Source organism: Leucopleurus acutus, assembly GCF_964270905.1.
Source record: "Leucopleurus acutus genome assembly, chromosome: 14".
In the NCBI taxonomy this organism is placed as follows: Eukaryota; Metazoa; Chordata; class Mammalia; order Artiodactyla; family Delphinidae; genus Leucopleurus; species Leucopleurus acutus.
Window position 1 is genome coordinate 16,260,270 of NC_139156.1, and position 24,912 is coordinate 16,285,181.

The following is a 24,912-nucleotide window of genomic DNA, read 5'->3' on the forward strand; positions in this document are numbered from 1 at the left end:
ATTTGTCTTTCTCTGTCTGGCTTATTTCACTTAGCATAATGGCCTCCAGATTTATTCATGTTGCTGCAAATGACAGGGTTTCCTTTTTTTAATGGCTGAATAATGTTCCATTGTACATATATATATATATATATATATATATATAGAGAGAGAGAGAGAGAGAGAGAGAGAGAGAGAGACATATATGTCTATAATTTTCTTATTCATTCATTTGGACATTTAGGTTATTTCCATATCTTGCTAATGTGGATAATGCTGCAGAGAACATGGGTGTGCAGATATCTCTTTGAGATACAGATTTCAATTCCTTCAGATATGTACCCAGGAGTGGGATTGTTAGATCGTATGGTAGTTCAATTTTTAATTTTTTGAGGTACCAGCATACTGTTTTCCATAGTGGCTGCACCATTTTACATTCCCATCAACAGTGCACAAGGCTTCCCTTGTCTCCACATCCTCACGGACCCTTATTATCTCTTGTCTTTTTTATAATAGCCATCTAACCGTTGTGAGGTGATAGCTCACTGTGGGTTTGATTTGCGTTTCCCTGATTGGTGATGGATGTCACATTCTCTCTCAAAACCAATGACTAAACACCAGATACTTTGTTAAGGGTGTCATTTATAATATCTCATTTACTTCTTGTAATAGTCTTGTCAGGTATTACTTTTCCCTCTAAAGGAGTAAATTGAGGCTTGGAGAAGTTGAGTGACTTGCACAAAGTTTCACAACTACTTAATAGCAGAGCAGGACTTCCAACCCAGGTCTGTGTGACTCCAAAGGCAGCCCTCTTTACATCTCTAAAATAAGCCACATTTTATTTTCCTCCTATTTTGAAACAGCTTATTATTTTGAAACTAAGATCCAAATTCAATTGATATCAGAAATCTTAAGTGAATGCTACACGATGTCATATGAATTTTTTTCTGTGCTTATCTTTTGTAAAAACTTCGTTTGTAAGGATGTTTTCCATGAATGCTCACGGCTGGTCCTCCATGAATGCTCACGGCTGGTCCTCCATGACTTATTGAATTCTGCCTGTTAGGACTTTCTTCTCTTCTGCTGTTACCGTGTCAAGTCTGCCTCCCAACATCCCACACAAATCAACAATTACATCTTTTTAATGCCTTCAAGATCTTGTTCCAACTTTCTGTGACCAATAGGGAAAGAATGACCACTAACTGGGGGGGGGGGGGGGGCGTGTCACACCATCAGGAACAGCATTGGTGAGAGTTGACCTTGGTCCCCGGGAACCTCCCTTTCCTCACTTGGGGCCCAGGCAGGAAGCCAACCTCTCACCTTTAGAGTTTTTCAGGCATGAGTCAGGTATGAATCCTGTGTCTCCCCAGTTCCATAAGGCACAGGCCAGAGTCTCTGAAAGTTTCTCTGAAATTCCCCTGCTTGGTTTGAGGGTGTTGGGAAGGAACCACAGTACCCCCTCGACTCTGCAGAAAACCCAGGAGCAACACTCAAGCCCCCACTGAAGACCCTCACCATGAGGTGTGGTCCCTGTGTGGTGGTTTGGGTCGCCCTCCCAGGGTCTGCGTGGATGGTCTAGCCCTTCTCTTTAGAAGGCATGGGTGCCTTACAATCCTTACTCTCGGCTTTGGGGTCTCAGCCCAGATGGGGGCATCAGAAAAGTCCTATTTTAATATCTGGTTCCATGTATATTTGGGAGTTTTCAGCATCCAGTTGTAATTAGAATTCTGATGGAGGAAGAGATAGAAGGGAAGGGCTGCCTTAGAAGGATATGCAGAGGAGGGAGGCTGCCGAATATGGGGGGTGCTACCATTTTTAAAAAGGTACCAAGGGGAAAAGTAACCCACGCACAGAAGGAAAAAGTCCCAAAACGCTGAGACGAGATCCTGGGAGGCGAGAGAAGACCTAGGAGAGAGTACTGTTGTGGAAACGAAGAGAAGAGAGTTTCAAGAAAGGGGATACTATAAAGGACCAAACTCTGTGATATTTAAAGAGCTCCTAGAAATCAAGAATAAAAGACTCACAGCTCAACAGAAAAATGGGCAGAGACCTTGAACAGATAGCTCTCCAGAAAGAAAGACAAATGGCCCTTGAACATTTGGCAAAATGCTCAACCTCACTCTCAATAAGGGATTCACAAGTGAAAACTACCCTGAGATCCAATTCTCACCTTCCAGATTGGCAAACATTTTGACAACATGCTGTGTTGGCAAGGCTGGGGAAAAGAGCACATCGATGCCGTGCTGATCACGGTGCAAAATGGCTCCACTCCGGTGTAGGCGAATCTGGCAACCTCTTCCCAAAGCGCATTCCTGGATACAGATGGCCACTATGCGCTCTGGAAACATTTTCTCTTTTGGGTTCTAGACAGCAGCTCCCATAGTTCTCCTCCTATATCACAGTTTGCTCCCTTTGAATCTTCGTTATTGGCCATCCTCCTCTGCTTGGCTTCTAAATATTGGTGTGCTCCAGGGCTCACTCGGGAATCCTCGTCTCTATCGAAACCCTCTCCTTAGATTGTCTCGTCCAATCCCATTGCCTGTTTTTTGTTTGTGTGTTTTTGAGTTGCTAAAAGACCGCGAATATACACTTTACCGTTTCAAAGTATCCAATTCGGTGGCATTTAGTACATTCACATTGTGCAACCACCACCTCTATCTAGTTCCAGAACATTTCCGTCACCCCAAAAGAAAACTCCATACCCAGCAAGCAGTCACTCCCCATTTCCCCCTCCCCCCAGCCCCTGGCAACCACAGATCTGCTTTATGTCTCTGTGTATCTGCTTATTCTGGATGTTCCAAAGAAACGGAATCGTTCACTTAGCACAGTATTTTCAAGGTTCACCCATGTAGCACATATCAGTACTTCATTCCTTTTTATGGCTGAATAATATTCCACGGTGTGGTTACTCCACAGTTAGTTTATCTGTTCATCTGTTGATGGACATTTGAGTCCATCATTTTCTACCATTTGGCTATTTTAAATAGTGCTGCTATGAATATTTGTGTACAAGGTTTTGTTTGAACACCTGTTTTCAATTCTTTGGGGTCTATACCCTGAGTGGAATTGCTGGGTCATATGGTAATTTTATGTTTAACTAATCTGACCTTTTTTTTTTTTTCTTAAATCAATATGCTGATAACTCCAATCTGTAGTGCTGGCCTGACTTCTCCCAGCTGTCTACTTCAGATCTCATCTGGCATCTCAAAGTTAACTTGTCCAGTACTCTCAACTCCCCCCAAACTCCTCCCTCAGTCTTCCCATCTCAGGAAATAGCACCACCATTCAGCTAGGGTTCTCGGGCCAAGGTCCTAGGACTCATCCTCAGTTCCTCTCTGTCCAGCTCTCCCCACAGCCAGTCCGTCAGCAAATGCTATCAACTCTGCACACACCAGATTCTCACCTTCTCCACTGCTGCTACCTTGGTGGCAGCATCTCCCATCTGGACCCCTGCACAGATGCCAGTGACTTCCACTCCTCCCCCTAGAGTTCATTTTCCACTCTGTACCCAAGGTCATCTTTTAAAAATACATACATGATCACTTAGCCTTCCTGCTTCAACCCTCCCAGTGGTTTCACACTGCAATTAGAATTAAACCCAAATTCACTTCTGTGGCCTCAAGTGGACGGTGATCTGTTTGCTGCCTCCCCTCTTTCCCCCTCCCCTGCTTCCTGTGTTTTACCACACTGGCCCTTTTGTCCCTTAAACTGGTACCTGCCACAGGGCCTCTGAACTCTCTGTCCCCTGAGCTGCATGGCCAGTTCCTTCTCACTACTGAGGTGTTCACTCAAATGTCACCTCCTGAGAGAAGACTTGTCTGACTACCCCTTCCCCCAAACTCAGCCAACCTCTATCTTATTACACCCATCTCTTTTGTCATTGCTATATCATTGACATTTTCACATCGTTATATAAAATTACCTTATTTATATTTATTGTGTTTATTTTTATGCTTGGTGAGTCTATCTACCCTGCCCCCTTCCTATTCCCTCCCCCAGACATAAGTTGCTGAGGACAGGAATTTTGTTGGTTGTAATCATGGCTGTGTCTCTGGGGTCTAGGACAGTGCCTGGCACAATACAAGGCACAGAAACATGTCTGAATGCTGTTGAAAAAGAAGGGCTCATGTCTCATCTGGCCGTAAACAAATCCTTCCCATCCCACCACCGCTTCTCATCTCTCTCCTCCTCTTGTCAACATATTTCTAGAAGGAGTAGATCATACCTAACGTATTTATTTCCTTATTGTTCCCTCCCTCTGTAATTCTGAGCAATCCAGTTTTGCTGCCACTACCACTCAAAAGTGCTTCCTCAGAGATTCCTGGTAACTCCATGAAAGTTAGAACCAGTTGCCCTGTGCACTGTGCCCCTTCTGTAGCATCTGACACTATTAACTCTATTCACACTCATGAATCTTCCTTTGAAATGTTGTCCTTTCTTGGCATGAGGCCTGGATCTACCAGGGGCATGGGAATCCTGGGAATACATCCTAGAGTCTCAGGAATGTGCTGGGGGTTCCTTCCACTCACACCAGGTGAGCAGGTTGGCTCCTAGGTGGATGGTCCAGACCATCTGTAGGAATGGGTCAGTGGCACAGACTCCTAATGAAAAGTGCGAAGGCAGATGCTCAAAGCCCCTGAAGTGATCCTGAACTCATTCGGGTGGTACCTTGGCAGAATCGTGCCATGCTGCATTCCCTAGGGCAAGGGAAGCTATACCTGCTCTGTGTGGCCGTCTCTGGGCTGCAGGTTGGTCTTTTATCAATAAAGTGAGTTGGATCATTGTCCTGAGCCTATAGAATCTTAGATCCACTCTGTTGGGTCAAAGTCACACCTGCTGCAGCTAGACTCTCTCTCTTCTTTTTTTTTAAATTTTTTTAAAATTTATTTTTGGCTGCGTTGGGTCTTCATTGCTGTGCGCGGGCTTTCTCTAGGGGCGGCGAGTGGGGGCTACTCTTCATTGCGGTGCGTGGGCTTCTCATTGCGGTGGCTTCTCTTGTTGTGGAACATGGGCTCTAGGTGCACAGGCTTCCATAATTGTGGCATGTGGGCTCAGTAGCTGTGGCACACGGGCTTAGTTGTTCCATGGGATCTTCCCAGAGAAGGGCTCGAACCCGCGTCCCCTGCATTGACAGGTGGATTCTTAACCACTGCGCCACCAGGGAAGTCCTGAAGCTACACTCTTGATGTTCTTTTTTTTTTAATTGAAGTATAGTGGATTTACAGTGTTGTGTTAATTTCCGCTGTGTCTATATATATACATTCTTTTTTCATATTCTTTTCCATTATGGTTTATCATAGAATATTGAATATAGTCCCTGTGCTGCACTGTAGGACCTTGTTGTTATCCATTCTATGTGTAACAGCTTACACCAGCTAACCCAACCTCCCACTCCAGCCCTCCTCCAACCCCCACCCCCTTAGCAACCACCAGTCTGTTCCCTATGTCCATGTAGACTCTTTTTTAAAAAAAAATTATTTATCGATTTTTGGCTGCTTTGGGTATTTGTTGCTGCACACAGGCTCAGCAGCTGTGGCTCGCGGGCTCTAGAGCACAGGCTCAGTAGTTGTGGCGCATGGGCTTAGTTGCCCTGCAGCATGTGGGATCTTCCTGGCCCAGGGCTCGAACCCATGTCCCCTGCATTGGCAGGAGGATTCTTTTTTTTTTTTTAAAGAAGATGTTGGGGGTAGGAGTTTATTAATTAATTAATTAATTTTGGCTGTGTTGGGTCTTCGTTTCTGCGTGAGGGCTTTCTCTAGTTGCGGCAAGCGGGGGCCACTCTTCATGGCGGTACGCGGGCCCCTCACTGTCACGGCCTCTCTTGTTGCGGAGCACAGGCTCCAGACGCACAGGCTCAGTAGTTGTGGCTCACAGGCCTAGTTGCTCCACGGCATGTGGGATCCTCCCAGACCAGGGCTGGAACCCGTGTCCCCTGCATCGGCAGGCGGACTCTCAACCACTGCGCCACCAGGAAAGGCCTCCACATAGACTCTTGATGTTCTAAATCACAGTCCTGTCTTGTCCCACTCAATTCCCCCTGGGTATGAGGAGCGTGGGGTTTTGGGGTGCCCACCTCAGCCACGTACTAGCTGCGTGAACTTGTGCAAGTTAACTGCACAGCTTAAATCCTCCTGCTCTGCATCTGAAAATTGAGCAGAGCCACTGCCGTCCCACAGGATTGTTGTGAGGATGGAAGGAGGCCATGCCCAGAACATTCCACCATCAATGGCTCCCCATTACCCTCCTAATTAGGTCTGGCATTCAGGCCTCCACCCCACGTTCCTCCCTAGTTTATCAGGCTCCCCCACAGGTCCTGCTGTCCAGCCCCCCATGTCAGGTCCTGCGCCTCTGCTCAAGCCTTCCACTGCTTATGCAAGGTCATTTTTTCCTTGGGGTTTTCTTTGTTTTCTGTATTTTTTTAAAAAACAAAAATATTCATTAATTTTATAATCAGGAGCAAAACTTCACTATTAATATTCTTTTGAACATCCACCCTTCTTTCAAAACCCACGTCTCCATAAACTTTTTCTTGATCGCCCATCATCTGTGGTTGCTTGGGCCTTTGAATCACCACCGGATTTTTTAAACCTTTCCTAGAGTTCATAGTATTGAGCCGTTAAAGTATACAAAGTCAAGTATGTATGGGGATATTATACAAATATACAGCAAATTGTTATAGAAATCAAAACCGTAAAGACTCTGAGGGCAGATCCTTATTTTTTTACTCATTGGGTATTTCCACTGCAATGACCGGTGACTATCAGATTGTCTTGTCCATGGTTTCAATAAATATTTGTTTAATGGAATTGTTAACTAATGCATGTAAGAACAAGCAGGACCTACATGCCTTGTCTCTTATGAATAGAATAAAAATAACTGATGTAATTCATCAGATTAACTGATAGGAGGTTTTGTTCTTTTGCCTAGAGAGAGGGCTGTTGAGAGAAGCTTTTCTTCTCTGAATCCAGCAGTTTCATGCCACTTGAATGCATGACTAACAGCAGCCGTTACAATGATATATCAGTTCGTATCTATCTTTTGCCTTCCCCCCGCCCCGAGGGTGTCCCACGAGGGAACGGGTGTCACCTTCATTCCCTGCCTTTGCAGGACAGTAATTGCAAAGAGATGTTTATCCCGCCTCACACTCTTCACTCTGAGGGTTGCAGTCATTGACTGCTATGGGGGATGTCAGTTTTCCTGCCTCTTACCTTATTTTGTGGGAGCAGTTTCATCAGGAGGTGATGGACCCTTTTCTTTCAGATTTTCAATTCCTCTGTGTGGTTAATACATGAGAGCTAAGAATTGTTGTTTTAATCTTACTGATTTGAACGGAAAGCTGAATAAGACAAATCATCCACTGTTTACTCGATTATCTGTTTAAATGTTCCGTTTTCTTTAGATGTGAGCCAAAAATTCTTGTTACATTTTTAGTGATAGTGATCATCATTAAACAGCCTCTCTGAGCACCTTCCTGTTGTGAAGTCTGTACAAATTAGGTTAGTTCCAATCCTAAAGGAACTTGTAATCTAGAACAGCGTAAAGCCAAGTGTTTCTCAACCAGGGAAAATTTTGCCTTCCTGGAGGATATGTGGCGATGTATAGAGATAGTTTTGGGTGTTGTAACTTTGGAGGGGGTGCTACTGGCATCTAGTGGGTTGGCCAGGGATGTTGTTAACCATCCTTTTGTGTATAAATAGCCCCGCAACAAAGAGTGATCTGGCCCAAAATTTCAATAGTGCTGAGGTTCAGAAACCCTGATATAAACATATGGACATAAATGCACAAATAATTTAAAAATAGTGATGGATTAAGAAATGTCTATGTGCAGACTTCCCTGGTGGCGCAGTGGTTAAGAATCCGCCTGCCAATGCAGGGGACACGGGTTCGAACCCTGGTCTGGGAAGACACCACATGCTGCGGAGCAACTAACCCTGTGCGCCACAACTACTGAGCCCACACGCCGCAACTACTGAAGCCCACGCATCTACAGCCCGTGCTCCGCAACAAGAGAAGCCACTGCAATGAGAAGCCCGCGCACCGCAACAAAGAGTAGCGCCCCGCTCGATGCAACTAGAGAAAGCCCGCGTGCAGCAATGAAGACCCCACGCAGCCAAAAATTAACAAAAAAAAAAAAAAAAAGAAAGAAATGTCTGCGTGCTATACAGGAGGTGTAGGCAAGAGACTGGAGGGGCAGCAGACAACTTGATGCCTACTGAAATAGCCCCAGGTGGCAGAGTTAACTACCGTTCTATTGTAGAGGCTTTGGGAAAGGAATAAAGAGGGCGCAGGAGATCTTTGGGGAGCCGAGAGATCTTCGTGAGAGTGTGTGATGACTTGAAATCATTCTCGGTATTAACACTGAGGTCTACATCGGAGAAAAATGCCAGTCATTTAGGAAACAATCACTACCAGTCAACCCTTTAAATTGGAAGACGTGGACTTTATCCTGGGATTACGAAATTAACTCACGAAAGCCAGAAACAACTTAAAGCTCAGAATCGTACTAATTCAAAGACCAAAAAACAGGAACCATTCAGCCAGCTCAGAGAAATTATTGCCTCATTTCCTGTGTGCCGTTCAGGTTGAACATAACCTCTAATCCTCATCAAGAGTAAACTGTCTTGTCAAAGAGAATTAGGAATTACCTCAGAGCGAGCCTACAGGGCGGGGGAGAGAAGGAGCAATTCATCAAGGAGGAAGTTACTTGCCGTATCTTACGATGAAAATTTCTCCCTCCTCCTCTTCAGCAGCTGATTCATTTTACTGTACAGCAGAAACTAACAACATTGTAAAGCAACTATACTCCCATAAAAATTAATTTAAAAAATACAAAAAAAAGATGGAAATTGTTGACATGGCTGAAGAAGTGTGGGACTGAGGGGATGCGGTCTGTGATTGGAGGAGCAGAAGGGCACGGGAAGGGTTTGTATGTCTGTGTGTGGAGTGCTTGGGGGGCACAGGAACGCTGGGGCAGAGGTGGCTGGCTACGGTGTCTTGAACTCTTGGGCAGCCGGGTGTTCTTTTGTTCTCAGTCTTGGGCCGTCTGCCCGGGCCTTGAATGCTCCCAGAGATAGAGGGTGAACCACAGACTTGGTGCCTATTGGGCCATGAAGTGAAACGCGGAAAAGGCTGACCTCAGACTGAGCCCCAAAGCCATCTCAGCACCTCCACGTCACCACAACATGCCGGGGACAAGAGCAGACGTGGTCCTTGCAGGGTCACCACTGCTGCCTAGCCTATAACGGAATGAGGTGGGGTGGCGGTGGCACATGTCAAACAAAGGAGGCTTGCTTTTTTTTTTTTTTTGCGGTGCGCGGGCCTCTCACTGTTGCCGTCTCTCCCGTTGCGCAGCACAGGCTCCGGACGCGCAGGCTCAGCGGCCATTGGCTCACGGGCCCAGCCGCTCCGCGGCATGTGGGATCTTCCCAGACCGGGGCACGAACCCTCGTCCCTTGCATCGGCAGGCGGACTCTCAACCACTGCGCCACCAGGGAAGCCCCAAAGGGGGCTTTCTGACCTTTCAGATTAACTGTAAATTCCAGCCAGCTGGCAGTCACCTCCTATTTGCTACTGTGTTTAAAAGCTCCGTAAAGCAAAAACCAAGCGGAGGTGCTGTAAATGTGTCCTGAATTCTCAGTACGGGCACTCATATATAGGCGAAGATTATCAAAGGTTGCAATGTCCTCTCCCACTGTCCCTCCAGCCTTGTAATTTGGGACAAGCCTTATCGCTCTGGAGGTAATCAACCATCCTCATTCTACCCAATCCACTTCAGAGTACGCATGAATATGCATATTGTGGAAGTCCGTATTTGAAAGATTAAGCGGTTTTCTTTTTTTTTTTGAGGTCACACTATGCTGAAGTCAAAGGAAATCTACACATCTGATCTTGTGGGTTTTTTTTAAATAACCAAACCACAATAACTCTGAACATGGTTTTTAGTACATGAGCAGTTCCACGATGTCCTGTGTAATAAGCGAAAGAAATGTGTTTTTCTTAGAACTACAGTATCTAACCCAGGTGGTGGAGTAGAAAGAACACAGGCTGATCTAGGTTTAAGTCTTATTTCACCACTAATTATATGTCTTTGAGCAGTACCTTTCGTAGTTTTTGAGGTTCAAGTATTTCACCAGCAGAATCAGAATAATATTCCCTATTTCCTAGGACTCTAGTGTGAAATGACTAAGCTAATATGTGTAAGAGCCCTACGTAGTGCGTGCTTAATAAATAGTATTTATTATTTGTTTTCATAATTTTTGCGTTAGAAATACAGGGTCTCTAAGAGACATCTTTTCATCAGTGATTAAATGACACATTATATAATATGCCACAAAACCATACCATCACCGACAGTGCATTGAACAAATACCAACACATTTTTCATTAACTTTATCATCAAAACCCTCCATGAAGCAGTCACCATGTAGAATTAAAACTTGCTTACCTGATTACAATTTCTGTAAATAGTGGGAAATCAAAGGTAATGTGTGCATATGTAGACGTAAGTCAACTGTTAGAAAAATGCACAATAAAGAATATGACATCATTTGGTCTGATGGTTAAGGAGGTTTGGTCGACAGGAGTATGCAAAACTCCAGGGAGATGCTGGGACTCCAGCCAATAACTTCTGACCTACAGAGAAGAGACTCTGGGAACTGAAAGGTCGCTTATCACATTTTAACTCAAAAAATAAAATCTTACACTCTAGAGTCAGAATCTATAAATGGAATAAGATATCAGAAAGAGTAGTCTTCAGGTGATAAATAGTGCATTTGGCAAAGAGCTTGCCGCATGTGGCATCAATGAAGCATGGAACTCTTTTTCTGTCTATTCCCACCATGCTTATCATCAAAACAGATGAATGTCTGGACTTTAATGATAACACCGTGCATTTATTTAGCAGTTGAAATACGGGGGCAGCTTGATGTATAGGACCTTGAAAGTGGGGAAATTTATTGACTGATTGGTCTGTCTGTTCATCCATCCATCCATCCATCAACCCACCTATCCATCCACCTACCCACCCACCTACCTACCCACCCGTCCATCCATTTCTATCCCATTCACCCATCCATCCATTCAAACAACATTAATTGATTGCACACTCTTTGCCAGGCCCTGGGCTGGAGGCCAAGGCTACAAACACGGAAAGGCTCAGTTCTACTCCTCAAAAATCTTACAAAGCACCGAGAGTCAGGCACAGTCAAAAAGCAGAAATGTTCAAAATTCAGTGAGTTAGCCACGAGCTGGGCACAGAGCAGACTTTCAGTAAATACAGAATGAAAACAATAGAAATGAACCACAGGTTCTCTCTGCCATATTTAATTTGAGAATAAGGGATATTGAGCCTGACTTTTGGCAATTTGGGTGGAGCAACTGTACCAAGTAGGTGGCTTTTGCCTCGCTTTCACCTCCACGTTCTTCCTCTCCAGAGAGAGTGACTGCTGTGGCTTGAAGCCTTTAATAGAGCCAGGTCTGCCCCATGGGGAGGGCTATTTGCTGTGCGCTTCACCACTGACGATCCCAGTGGAGACAACCCAGGAATCACAGTCACTTTTAGCCTCTGAGCGTGCTGGACTGGAGCCACCTGTGTTACTCTCCCTTTATCTAACATGTGTGTAAGGGGGAAGCCAGGAATGCATTTTTAAAAGAAATACTCAGAAAAGTTTAAAAAATGGCACAAAATGACATTCCTAGTTCAGTATCAAGTTGTGATTTATTGTTCATTTTAGTTTCTATTTTGTGCGTTTTGCCAAGGACTTAGCCATGTATACTTTGGCTTTTTTGAATTAGAATTTCCAACCATATGGAAAGTCTGGTTTTAAACAAACAAACAAAAATTGAGTGCCACGCTTCTCTGTTTTAAACACGAGCAAAAACTGAAATTGATTTTCATATAATTGTGCATTATAATGACTTTCACCTACTTGGGTTTGGTTTGCAGTTTTGGCATGAACTGGTGAGAGCTAAAATAATGTTACGCTTTTAAAAAAAAACCTTCTGGTTTGGATTTGAGAGATTCTGGAGGTTTGAGGTTTGAAAGTAATCACTGCAAAACATATGCTCATCAGTCAAATTACTGAGACCACGGTGTACATGGTGTTCCATTCCAGCTGGTACAAATCATCCCATCAATTCTATGTAGCCCTTGTCACAGGGGTAGACAAAGAATCAATCAAATCAACAAGTATTTATCTGGGACTTGTTAAACACTTAGCACGGTTCCAGGGCACCATTTGCAAGAGGAGCCGGAGGATGTGGAAGAAGAATAAGACACATTCCTTCATTATGTGAACAAGTGAGGAGGACGATGTCAATTGTTTCCTCAAAGCGCATCTGCCTTGATCGTGAGCTTTGAATAGCTGTATGATTTCAGGTTATGAGGTTGAAAATATTATAACTGCTTTGTACTTTCAATGTGAGTTATCTGGGGAGGAAAAAGCCCACAAACTCAGTATACGCGTCTGTTTTTTTCTCTTTACAATTGCTGCTGATTTGGGCAGTGTAGAAAGGACCCTACATCCTGTCTGCTGCAAAGCACCACAGTATAGGAAGGGCTTCAAGGGAATTCTTTCCTCCCTGGCATCCTCCCTGTTGCGTGAGTGGGCATGGGACCAGCAAGGCCCTGCTTACCCGTTGGTATTGCGGTGTCTCAAAGGCCCACAGACAGCAGGCAGAAAGACACTGATTTTCTGTCCATATTCCTTGAAAAGGGGGAATTGGCCAGGTTATGTAATAGTCTGACTTTAAGAAATGTCCACACCCTTTGCTAATAAAGAAAGCCACAGCTGAGAAGCATAAGGGAAAATTTCTCCTGTGCCACCCAGCCAGAGAGGCGTTTCAAAACACCTATGATTTTTCTAACAGCTTCATGAGGTATAATTTACCTAGTATAATTCACCCATTGTAAGTGCACAATTCAACGAGTCCTAATAAATGTATACAGTTGTGCAACCAACACTAGAACCCAGTTTTAGAACACTTCCAACACCCCCTCAGGCCCATTTGTCATCAGATTCTGCTCCCACCCTCAGGCCCAGGCAACGCCTGATCTGCTTTTTGTCTAGAAATTTCGTATAAATGGAATCATACCATAAGCTATCTTTGGTGTCTGGCTTCTTTCACTTAGCATAATGTTTTTAAGGTTTGTTCGTGTTGTTTCAAGTGTCCATAGTTTATTCCTTTTTATTTCGGAGTAGTGTTACACTGTATGGAGAGACCATTTTGTTAAAGGTCTCCACCGGTTTATGAACATTTAGATCTTTTTTAGGTTTTGCTGTGATATCACTCGGTCACTGATCATTTTTTTTTTTTTTTCTTTTTTGCGGTATGCGGGCCTCTCACTGTTGTGGCCTCTCCTGTTGCGGAGCACAGGCTCCGGACGCACAGGCTCAGCGGCCATGGCTCACGGGCCCAGCCGCTCCGCGGCATGTGGGATCTTCCCGGACCGGGAAGATGTCCCCTGCATCGGCAGGCGGACTCTCAACCACTGCACCACCAGGGAAGCCCGGTCACTGGTCATTTTAAGTGAGACATGATACTAATGTTGAAATGGCAGTTTGGTCTAGTTCTGATTTTGAGTTATTCATGTCACAGCGCCAGTTCTGAAGTGTTCTTATATTAGATCCACACAATATCAAGTACACTGGAAAGTAGGAAGTTATCAGATGGATGTATTGTCCAACTAAGGCTCCAGTTTAAAAAAAAAAGACTTCCATTATTCCACATGAACCAGATCCTAGCAGCTTGAAATGAGCCAGTTCTTCCCCAAAAGCAAGAGAAATTCGCCCCCAAACCCTCTTACATTTTTTCTCTTATCTGTTTTCTCACCTTTCAAGTACTTCCTCATTCTAGCCACGTTGCACTTCATTATTCAAACATGCACTTAATGATTCCTCCACAAATACTCAGTGAACATTCCCTCTGTGTTAGGGCACGGTGCTGGGTGCTAGAGGATATGAACAGGAATGAAACATGGAAAATAATAACCAGTTCTGCATAGTTACTCAAGTCAGGTTTTTGAACACTTTTGACTGAGACCCACAGTAAGAAGTACATTTAACTTATATATACATACCTGACACAAAAGTTTCATAAAATGATACTTAACTTTACCATGTGTGATGCACTATGTTATTTCCTGTTTAACTTTTAAAAAATAGTTGATGGCAACCCCTGGAACTGATTTTACCAGCGCTAATGGGTTGCATCTTGCAAATTTAAAAAGCTTCACCGAAATATTAACTCTTTAGGATGAAGAAGGACAGTGCTTGCCACATAGGAGGAAGAGGCGATGGGAGAATTGTATGGAAGCTGATGGATGGTAGGGGGGAGGGTGAATATCACATAGAGGGAGAGCACAAGGGGCCTTCTCAGCGACATAACACCGCTCGGAGCACTTGTCACTCTAGTTTCCACCACAAGCATCCCAGCAGTGAATCCTGGGTAATGGAGAAGCTAGGCCTCTGTGGCTTAGCAGAGGCGGGTAGTGAGGAGATGACAGAGAGAGGGATTTTTCTTCCTTCCCGGCTGATAGAACTTCATAAAGCAAACGTGCCCTCACTTATTCTAAATTTATTGCCCTTGGACCTGATAACACTTCTCTCAGTGAAGCTAAAACTCATAAGAACTGAAGAGACTTGATGATCTCCCTGGATGATGGAACACTTCGGCTGTACTTCCCTCTCTTTCTGAATCAATAATTATCCTTGGCTTGTTTTTCTTTCCTCTTGGTTCAGTCCTTTAAAAATTCCTTCTCTAGCCTGTTTTCTCTCAGCTGTCTCTCTTATGAACTAAAATTGGGCACTGTAACAAAACAGCTCCTTTTAATAAATGCCACCCAAATCCTTTATCTGGTGGTACTTCTGTCCTTCCCTAAGGCTGGAGGGTGACAAGCACTGTGGCATAGGTAGCTGTCAGATATGCAGCACAGGCCTGCCTATCTAAAGAGCATTTATTGAGAGTTTATTATTGACTAAAAAAATTTTTTTAGAAAGCATTTATTGAGAGTTTATTATTAACTAAAATTTTTTTAAAAGCATTTATTGAGAGTTTATTATTGACTAATCATTTCATATACTTTGTTCCATTTAATTCTCAAAAAGAACCAATGAAATAGACACCCTGACCCTCATTTGCCAACATTGAAAATGGGGCTCAGAGGGGTTAGTTAACTTACCCAAGCCATTAAGTGGTGGAACCAAAATTCCAACTCAGGTTTTCTGACTCGAAAGCATGTGCACTTGGCCGTGCTGATCCAGCAAACATTAATGGAGAATCTGTCAGGTACAGACATAATCCCTCTCCTGAGGAAGTCATGACATTGTAGTCATGACCTGGAGACAGACCGACCTGGCAGCCGTGGCAAGTTGCTTGGGGAGATCAACGTGGGGGGCTAAGCTGAGGGGTTGGAGGTTTGTTCTGTAGGACGTTTCCGAGCAGGGGAGTCACCGGGCACATGTGAGCTCCATCTGGCAGCAGGCGAGAGGTGATGGGCTTCTGGCCCAGGAAGGCAGCCTTGGGAGGCAGAGGAGAACATTGCGAATGTGGAAGGGAGACGAGCAGACCTGATGGCTGATTCTGTCCAGGCATCGACGCGTCACCAGCCACCGTGGCTGACCGGAGTGACCCCCTGCCGGAGCCATCCAAGATAACCCTTCCGGAAAAGGCCCTGGGCCCTGATGCCCCTGACTTCTGCCTTTGGGAGAAGCCGTGTTGCTCTCACCTCTGGCTGCTGCCGGGTTTGGCTGGAGGTCTATTTCCTTGGGTATCCTGAGCTCACTAGCGTGTGTGACAAGTTTAACTGCTCTCGGCCACAACAAATTATTTCACATTTTCTCCAGTTGCATTAGAGCGATCTGGGAGCCTGTGGTTTTCCTTGCCTTGGTCCAAGTTCCACGGTGCCGGCAGTTGTGCAGCCCCATTCCTGCAATATGTTCCCCCCATCTGCCACTGTTTCCCACAGTATTTAACTTTAAAAATCTTGAGTAAAGCCTTCCACGTTGGTGGATTCCCATTTTCAACATTTTCCTCCAGCCTCATGGTTTCCGCCACCCAAGAAAGAATCTCGCGGGGCTCAGACTGCGACTGCCCATCACTTTGACCTTGGTCATTTCGGTCTCTCCCTGAGATCTCTTGGTCTAGGGGAAAGAGGTGAAATGGTCAAAGCACCCCACAATTAGGAAGTGTTGGGGTCTAACATTTTTTAAATTAGGAAACAGCTCTATCAATCTGGGCCAGTCCTGCCTCTGAGAAATGGCAAAATGGGGAGAACCCTGTATTTTCTAACCACAACAGCAGCTGGGGTTGGTGAGTCTGAATGGGGCTCGCTGGCTGTGGGACCCAGAGAAGCTGGCTTAACAGTCTCTGGACCAGAGGTTCCTTGACTACAGAAACGGGAACCGCATCCTAGAGTTGGGTGCCGTAGTTGAACGACCTAACATTTGCACCTGGTAAGGCCGGGCAAGCCCTTACTTTCTTGTCCCTTATTTGCATTCATGTCTTTGGTTTCTCAGCCTCTTACCTCCTCTAGGGCAGAATAGAAAGTGGTCAAGAATGTGGCCTCTCGGGTCAGACCATCTGGGTTTGGATGCCTGCCCTGCTTACCACCAGCCATGTGTGACTTGGGGCAAGCTGACTTCAAAGTGCCTGTGCCTCAGTCTGCCTGTAGGTAAAATGGGGCTGTTGTGAACATCAAGTGAGCTGATCTTTACAACTCCTTGAATCTTGGGAGCCACTAGTTGGTCAAGGAAGCAGGCCTTTGCTCATCTTTCCTTGGCTTCCAGTTGCTTATTCCTTCTCTCTGATGAAGCATCTAACACAACTTGGAATTTAATGACAGTGAGATCGGCCATGAGTCTTAGATTCTACATGTGACTTCTGAGAAAGCCACAGAGCAATAGTCTCCAGCTTAAGCTGTTCTCCTCCTGGACACATTTCCTATGGCAGTTAAGCTTTTTGATCAGGCAGATTCCCTTAGAAGAAGAAAAGTTAGGAAACTTCATTTTTTTTCCCCATTTAAAAAAACTACGGTAAAATATATATAACAAATTTTGCCATTTTAACCATATTTAAGTGGACAGTTCAATGGCATTACATACATTCACAGTTTTATGCAACCATCACCAACATCCATTTCCAGAACTTTGTCATCTTGCAAAACGGAAACTCTGTCCCCATTAAGCAAAACTCCTCTTCCCCTCCCCCAGCCTCTAGCAGCCACCATCCAGTCCCTGAACCTGACGACTCTAGGCACCTCATAGAAGTGGAGTCACACAGTGTCTGTCCTTTTGTGTCTTCTTTCTTTCACTAGGCTTAATGTTTTTCAGGTTCATTCACTTTGTAGCATATGTCATAATTTCATTCCTTTTTAAGGCTGAATGAGTATGCCATCATATAGCTATACCACATTTTGTTTATCCATTCACGTGTCAATGGTCATTTGGGCTCTTTCCACCTTCCGGCAATTATGAATAATGCTGCTCTGAACATTGGTATACAAATATCTGCTCGAGTTCCTTAGGTAACTTCATTTTAAAGAATTATGGTAAAAAACACAAACTGTATTGTCTTAACCACTTTTAAGTGTATAGTTCAGTAGTGGTAAGTATATTCAAATTGCCGTGAAACAGCTCCAGAACTTTTTCATCTTGAAAATCTGAACTTTTATACCTTACTAAACAATAACTGTCCTTTTCCCCCTTCCCTAGCCCCTAGTAATCTCTATTTTACTTTCTATTTCTATGAATTTGTCTACCTTAGACAACTCATATAAGTGGAATCATACTGTATTTCTCTTTTTGTGACTGACTTATTTCACTTATCATAATGTCCTCAAGGTTCACCCATGTTGTAGCATGTGACAGGATTTCCTTCCTTTTTAAGGCAGAATAATATTCCATTGTATGTATATGCCATATTTTGTTTACCTACTCATCAGTTGGTGGACATCTGTGTTGCTTCCATACCTTGGCTATTGTGAATAGTGCTGCTATGAACATAGGTGTGCAAACATCTTTTTGGGACCTACTTTCAAATCTTTTAGGTATATACCCAGAAGTAGAATTGCTGGATCACATGGTGGTTCTATTTTTAATTTTTTGAGGAATTTCCATACTATATTCCATGGCAGTTGCATCATTTTGGAATCCCACCAATAGTGCACAAGTGTTCCAGTTTCTCAACATTCTTGCCAACAATTGTTATTTTCTTGTTTTTTGATAGTAGTCATCCTAGTGGGTGTGAGGTGATATCTCATTGTGGTTTTAATTTTCATTTCTCTGATGATTAGTGATGTTGAGCATTCTTTCATGTGTTTGTTGGCAATCTGTATATCTTCTTTGGAGAAATGTCTGTTTAGATCTTCTGCCCATTTTTGGATTGGGTTGTTTGTTTTCTTGTTATTGAGCTGCATGAGCTGCTTGTAAATTTTGGAGATTAATCCTTTGTCAATTGCTTCATTTGCAAATATTTTCTCCCATTCTGAGGGTTGTCTTTGGTCTTGTTTATGGTTTCCTTTGCTGTGCAAAAGCTTTGAAGTTTCATTAGGTCCCATTTGTTTATTTTTGTTTTTATTTCCATTTCTCTAGGAGGTGGGTCAAGAAGGATCTTGCTGTGATTTATGTCATAGAGTGTTCTGCCTATGTTTTCCTCTAAGAGTTTGATAGTGTCTGGCCTTACATTTAGGTCTTTAATCCTTTTTTTTTTTTTTTTTTTTTTTTTTGCAGTATGTGGGCCTCTCACTGTTGTGGCCTCTCCCGTTCCAGAGCACAGGCTCCGGACGTGCAGGCTCAGCAGCCATGGCTCACGGGCCTAGCCGCTCCGCGGCATGTGGGATCTTCCTGAACCAGGGCACGAACCCGTGTCCTCTGTATCGGCAGGTGGACTCTCAACCACTGCGCCACCAGGGAAGCCCCTTTAATCCATTTTGAGTTTATTTTTGTGGATGGTGTTAGGGAGTGTTCTAATTTCATACCTTTACATGTACCTGTCCAGTTTTCCCAGCACCACTTATTGAAGAGGCTGTCTTTTCTCCACTGTATATTCTTGCCTCCTTTATCAAAGATAAGGTGACCATATGTGCATGGGTTTATCTCTGGGCTTTCTATCCTGTTCCATTGATCTATATTTCTGTTTTTGTGCCAGTACCATACTGTCTTGATTACTGTAGCTTTGTAGTATAGTCTGAAGTCAGGAAGCCTGATTCCTCCAGCTCCATTTTTCATTCTCAAGATTGCTTTGGCTATTTGGGGTCTTTTGTGTTTCCATACAAATTGTGAAATTTTTTGTTCTAGTTCTGTGAAAAATGCCAGTGGTAGTTGGATAGGGATTGCATTGAATCTGTAGATTGCTTTGGGTTGTAGAGTCATTTTCACAATGTTGATTCTTCCAATCCAAGAACATGGTATATCTCCCCATCTATTTGTATCATCTTTAATTTCTTTCACCATTGTCTTATAATTTTCTACATACATGTCTTTTGTCTCCTTAGGTAGGTTTGTTCCTAGATATTTTATTCTTTTTGTTGCAATGGTGAATTGGAGTGTTTTCTTAATTTCACTTTCAGATTTTTCGTCATTAGTGTATAGGAATGCCAGAGATTTCTGTGCGTTAATTTTGCATCCTGCTACTTTACCAAATTCATTGATTAGCTCTAGTAGTTTTCTGGTAACATCTCTAGGATTCTCTATGTATAGTATCATGTCATCTGCAAACAGTGACAGCTTTACCTCTTCTTTTCCGATTTGGATTCCTTTTATTTCTTTTTCTTCTCTGATTGATGTACAAAAGTTTTAAAGTTTTACATAGTCCCATTTGTCTATTTTTGCTAAGTAAATTCACTTTAAAGCAAAAAGAAGTGTGGTTATTTTTTCCAATGTACATGTTATATTCTAAAGAAACTTTTAGATTTTAAGACCAATGAAGCAAATCTATGATAATAGTAGTAAGTCATAACATCTGCATATCTTTTCATTTGGTTCAAGAGGAAAAATAGTCCTAAAGTTAATTTTAGAACAGTCAGAAATGGGGGCCAGGAGTGCAGGCATTAAGTGTAGTCACTGTAGTCTGTCCGTATTCTAGGCCCAGTCCTACTCCCTCCAAGCGGTGTAACCTGAATAGCTTAACCAATTTGCTAAGTCTTAATTCCTCATCTTTAAAATGGGATAATAATGGCTCCTATGTTTTTATGAGAATTAGGTGAGCTCACTTTTGTACAGTGCTTGAGAGAGTGCCCAGCACAAAGTACGGATGTGCTCGTAAACCAAGACCATTGCTCTTCTAATCCCGTCCTGACCAGGGTGCCTGGCTGTTCCAGAAATTTTCATTAAAAAGCATAGTGGCAAAACCAGAGATAGTAAAGTGATCAATGGTTGACAATGTTTCAAGGAGGGGACAGGAGTGAATAGATGGAGTACAGGGGATTTTTAGGTCAATGAAATTAATCTGTATGATAATGGTGGATACGTGACATTTTCACGTATGTTAAAACCCATGGAATGTACAACACAAAGAGTGAACCCTAATGTAAACTAGGGACTTCCGTTAATAATATTGGTTAATCAATTTTGGCTCATCAGTTGTAGCACAGGTACCACACTGATGCCGGATGGAAATAACAGGAGATACTTTGTGTGAGGGGAGAGGGGATAAGGGGATTCTCTGTACTATCTGCTCTATTTTTCTGCCAACCTAAAACTGCTCTAAAAAATAATGTCTATTACATTTTTTAAAGACACGGTAATAAAAAATACCGTATGCCAGCCCACCTTACTCCCCCGCATCCTGGGGGAAACGTCCTCCAAGTGTACCTGCCAATAGGTGTTTTCTTGAATTTCTCTGTCTCTGATTGCCCACCTGACCCATTTTACCCTTCACAAGGTTTCCCTCCTAAGGCACCATCTAATGGGAAAAGGGTTTTGATTGGATCTGTCATCATCTGACGAAGAAAAACAGGACTGTCCTCTCCTTTGGGAAATTTCTGCTTTTCACAGAGACTAATAAGGACAGCCTTTAAGCAGATGCCTCATCCAAAGACAGAGGGGCTGGGACGAACAGTGAGAACACTCACAACTTACCCTTGGTTTACATTTCAAACAGACAAAGTCATCTGTAAAAGGATCTTGTCCTAATTACAAGACATCATCTCTTATTAGCTGCACTACTGGTCAGCAGTGATTTGTAAATAATGACTAAAACCTCACTTTTCACCAGGGCATTCGGGTCCCACCTGGGCTGACTCCAGAGCCTGCTCTTACATGCTGCCCTCTTTGGCTTCTGCATGTTCTAACTACTCTCAAGTAATACGATTGCCCTTTTCCCTTTTGAACCTAATGAAAAGATGGGGAGAGGATATAGCTTGCATTTAACACCAGGGAGACCAGCTGACAGCAAAGCACATTCATATAGAAACATTCTGGATCAAGCAAGTTTGCCTTGCAGAGATCAGCATTCAGCCTCTGGAACTGAAATGCAGCCACCGGCTATTAACTGTTCTCAGCATTGGACATGCTGCCGTCACGCCAACACTGAAGGGTGCCTGGAACATTACAGCTGTTCTCTCTGAAAGGCCAGTACGTTAAGTCGAAGACAAATAACATCAAGCATAGAATACTCTTGGGGGCTTAAGAAATGGGCATAATAAATAATGTGTATTGGTTATGAACAGCTTTGAAACGTTCCTCTGGGTGCTAAGTGCAGCCATTACTGCCACCCCCATATGCCCTTCCTTGGAGTTGCTTTCTATCCACAGCCCTCCATGAAGGCAGGGGCCAATTTGACAGTGTTTGCCACAGCTGATTGGGCCACAGGGGCTCCTGACCTCAGAGGAGAAATGCTGAATGAGGAGACAGAGAAGCTGGAGTCTCATGGGGGCCCCTGGAGCTCTAAGGTCATGTGAAGATGAGGCTTGGGCATGTGTCCTGGGAAGCCAGACACTGAGGCTGCGGATGGGAAGCAGAGGTTAAGTGCCTCACACAGGGAGGAGCGGATAAGCAGGGAGGGGCAGAGACGGGACTACACTGTCCCCAGAGAGGGACAGGGACAGGGTAGCCATCTGATGCCTTTCCAGGTCCTGGAGGCCCACTGAACTTCCTGTACCAGGATCCCAAGAGGGGCCCCCTTTGCCTCATAGTAACCCTCTTCTTCATGGTGCTTTTTCGAGAATCCATATCTGTTCCTTGCCACCAAATGCTCTGTGTGGAAAGCACTGTGATGCTGAGTGTCTTGTCTGTCCCAGCAAAAGCAGATTCCTCCAGCAATCCATTTCAAAAACGGGCAAAAGACTTGAAGAGACATTTCTCCAAAGAAGATATACAAATGACCAATGAGCACATGAAAAGATGCCCAATGTCATTGGTCATTAAGGAAATGCGAATCAAAACCACCTTATACCCATTAGGATGGCTAAAAAACAAGGAAAATAACAAGTGTCAATGAAGATGTAGAGAAATGGGAACCCTCTTGTGTTGCTGGTAGGAATGTAAAATGGTGCAATGCTGTGGAAAACAGTTTGGTGGTTCCTTAAAAAATTAAACATAGTCTTACCAATATGACCCAGCAATCCCACTGCTAGGTATACACCCAAAAGAAATGAAAGCAAAGTCTCAAGCAGACACTTGCACATGAATGTACAACCGTATGAAAAATTGCAGCATTATTGATAATTGTCAAAAAGTGGAAACACCCTAAATGTCCATCAGCATTTTTTGTATGAATAAACAGAATGTGGTGTACCCATGCAATGGCATAAAATTCTGACGTATGGTACCACATGGACGAGCCTTGAAAACATTATGCCTAGTGGAAGGAGCCAGACACCAGAGGACAAATACTGTGTGATTCCATTGATATGAGGTGCCCAGGGCAGGTGCCAGTATCTGGGAGGAGAGGGAAATGGGAAGCTATTGTTTAACGGGTGCAGAGTTTAAGTTTTGCAGGGCGAAAAATTTCTGGAAAAAGATAATTATGGTTGCACGACAATGTGAATGTACGTAATGCCACTCGATTGTATACTTAAAAATGGTGAAAACGGTAAATTTTGTGTTATGTATGTTTTTCCACAACAAAAGCAAACAGATAAATAAATAAAAGGCAGTGGAGAGCAGACTCCTTTCCGTCCTTTGCCGTTTTGTCACGGTCCCTGCACATTTGGCAAATGCTACCCGGTGCCGCCTCATCAGAAAGTTCTTGCTGCTGCTTGTGTGCAAGACTTGGCCACCTGAGAAGAGGGATATAGTTGTTGACTGAAAAACACTGTGTTGCATCCACAGTGTTTTTCAAGAGCAAGTGGAGTCTCAAGTCCTAAAATGATGGGCAAATGAGGGATGATTTTGTGTGTATTCCACGGAACTGCTCCCTCAGGAGCACAGGGGTCAAAATCTTTGATGGACTGTCTTTTGAAACGTCTTTCCAGTTATGTAGTGCCTTATTTCTTCTTGCTGTGTTACTAATTCTACCCACGCAAGACACAAAGATTCTCCCTAGGTTGTTAAAAAATAAGTTAGGAGGAGTGTTCATTACAGAACGATTTATAATAATGAAAAGTTGAAAACGATCTAAATGTCTAAGGTAGGGATATAGTTAATTCTGCTGTATCCATGTGATAGAATAGTACGCAGCCATTAAAAATCATGTTTCGAAGGCTATTGAATGATGTGAGGAAAGGCTCACAATATAATGCTAAGTGAAAAAGCAAGTACAAAACTGGATATTTATCAAGGTTCCAATTTTGTTATGACCTGTGACCATATCTGTGTAGGAAACCATTTTAAGGAAAAACACTAAAATGTTAACAGTGATTATTTCAGAGCAGAATGATTATAGGTAATTTGATTATTTTCTTTATACTTTTCTGGGTTTTATTCTATAAGGCATAATTTAGTTATTTTTATATTAGGAAAGTTAAATATTATTAATTTTTTAAAAGGAAATGAGATGGGTTCATCTTGGTGCCTAGAGGGAGTCCAGTATAGCACTCCCAGGACAGTTTTAAAGGCCCCCAGACACTTGACCCTTGGTCTTTGACACTCGGCCTGGGTCTGCAGCTGTCATGTGTGTTAGGAGAATTGATGAAAAGTGGTTTTTAACCCATTATGCCTCCCAGAGACCTCAGTTTCGTGCATCATTTTGTCAGTGATTGGAGGTGGAAACACAGCCACCTGCTTCTTCTGCTAGAATTTGTGTCTGAGTTTAAGCACTCACTGTCCTATTGACACTTTTCCTCTTTCTGACGCTTTCACTACCTGTCCACTCCACGGCACCCAAAGCTGCACAGCCCTGCCTTCTGCTCCAGAGTTCACAGTGGTCCCCATTCTCCAGGGCTTTAGAGTTCCTGATCACTTACTCAAAGGGATGAGTGATTCATGCTTGGAATTCCAGTTCTTGTTTATAATCTACAGAGCAGTTATTTGGGGGAACTTTGAATTCATCTTGGTTTGAGTTTTGCGGAAAGGAATAGATTACTCTTCTTCCCCAATAAAATCTGTTCCCAGCTTGCTTTTGTATGGAATACATAAACTACGAACAAAACAAAAGCTAGTGACACACTTCCTGGTGTTAGCATCACAGGCTTTATTACAATTAAGGAAAGGAAAATTAAGTCAGTAATTCAATCCAAGTGGCATTTTTATACCACTCATTATTGCCATTTTTTGATGGGGCCAGTACTTACGATTCTATGGGAATTAATACATTTATGTTTCATAAGTATTGTAAGCCCTGTCATTGGCCTAAGCATCTTCTCTTTTGGAATATTTAAAACATTTAGTATGATTTGTGTGTCTTTTTCACCACATGGATCAACATGGGATTGTGTAATAATAATTTTACTCAAAGTTAATAAAATCTATAACCGTGAAGTGAAATACACACTTGCAATGACTCTAAGGAACGTTGTGGTTTGGTTTTGTTTTATTTTAAAATAATAACAGCAGTATA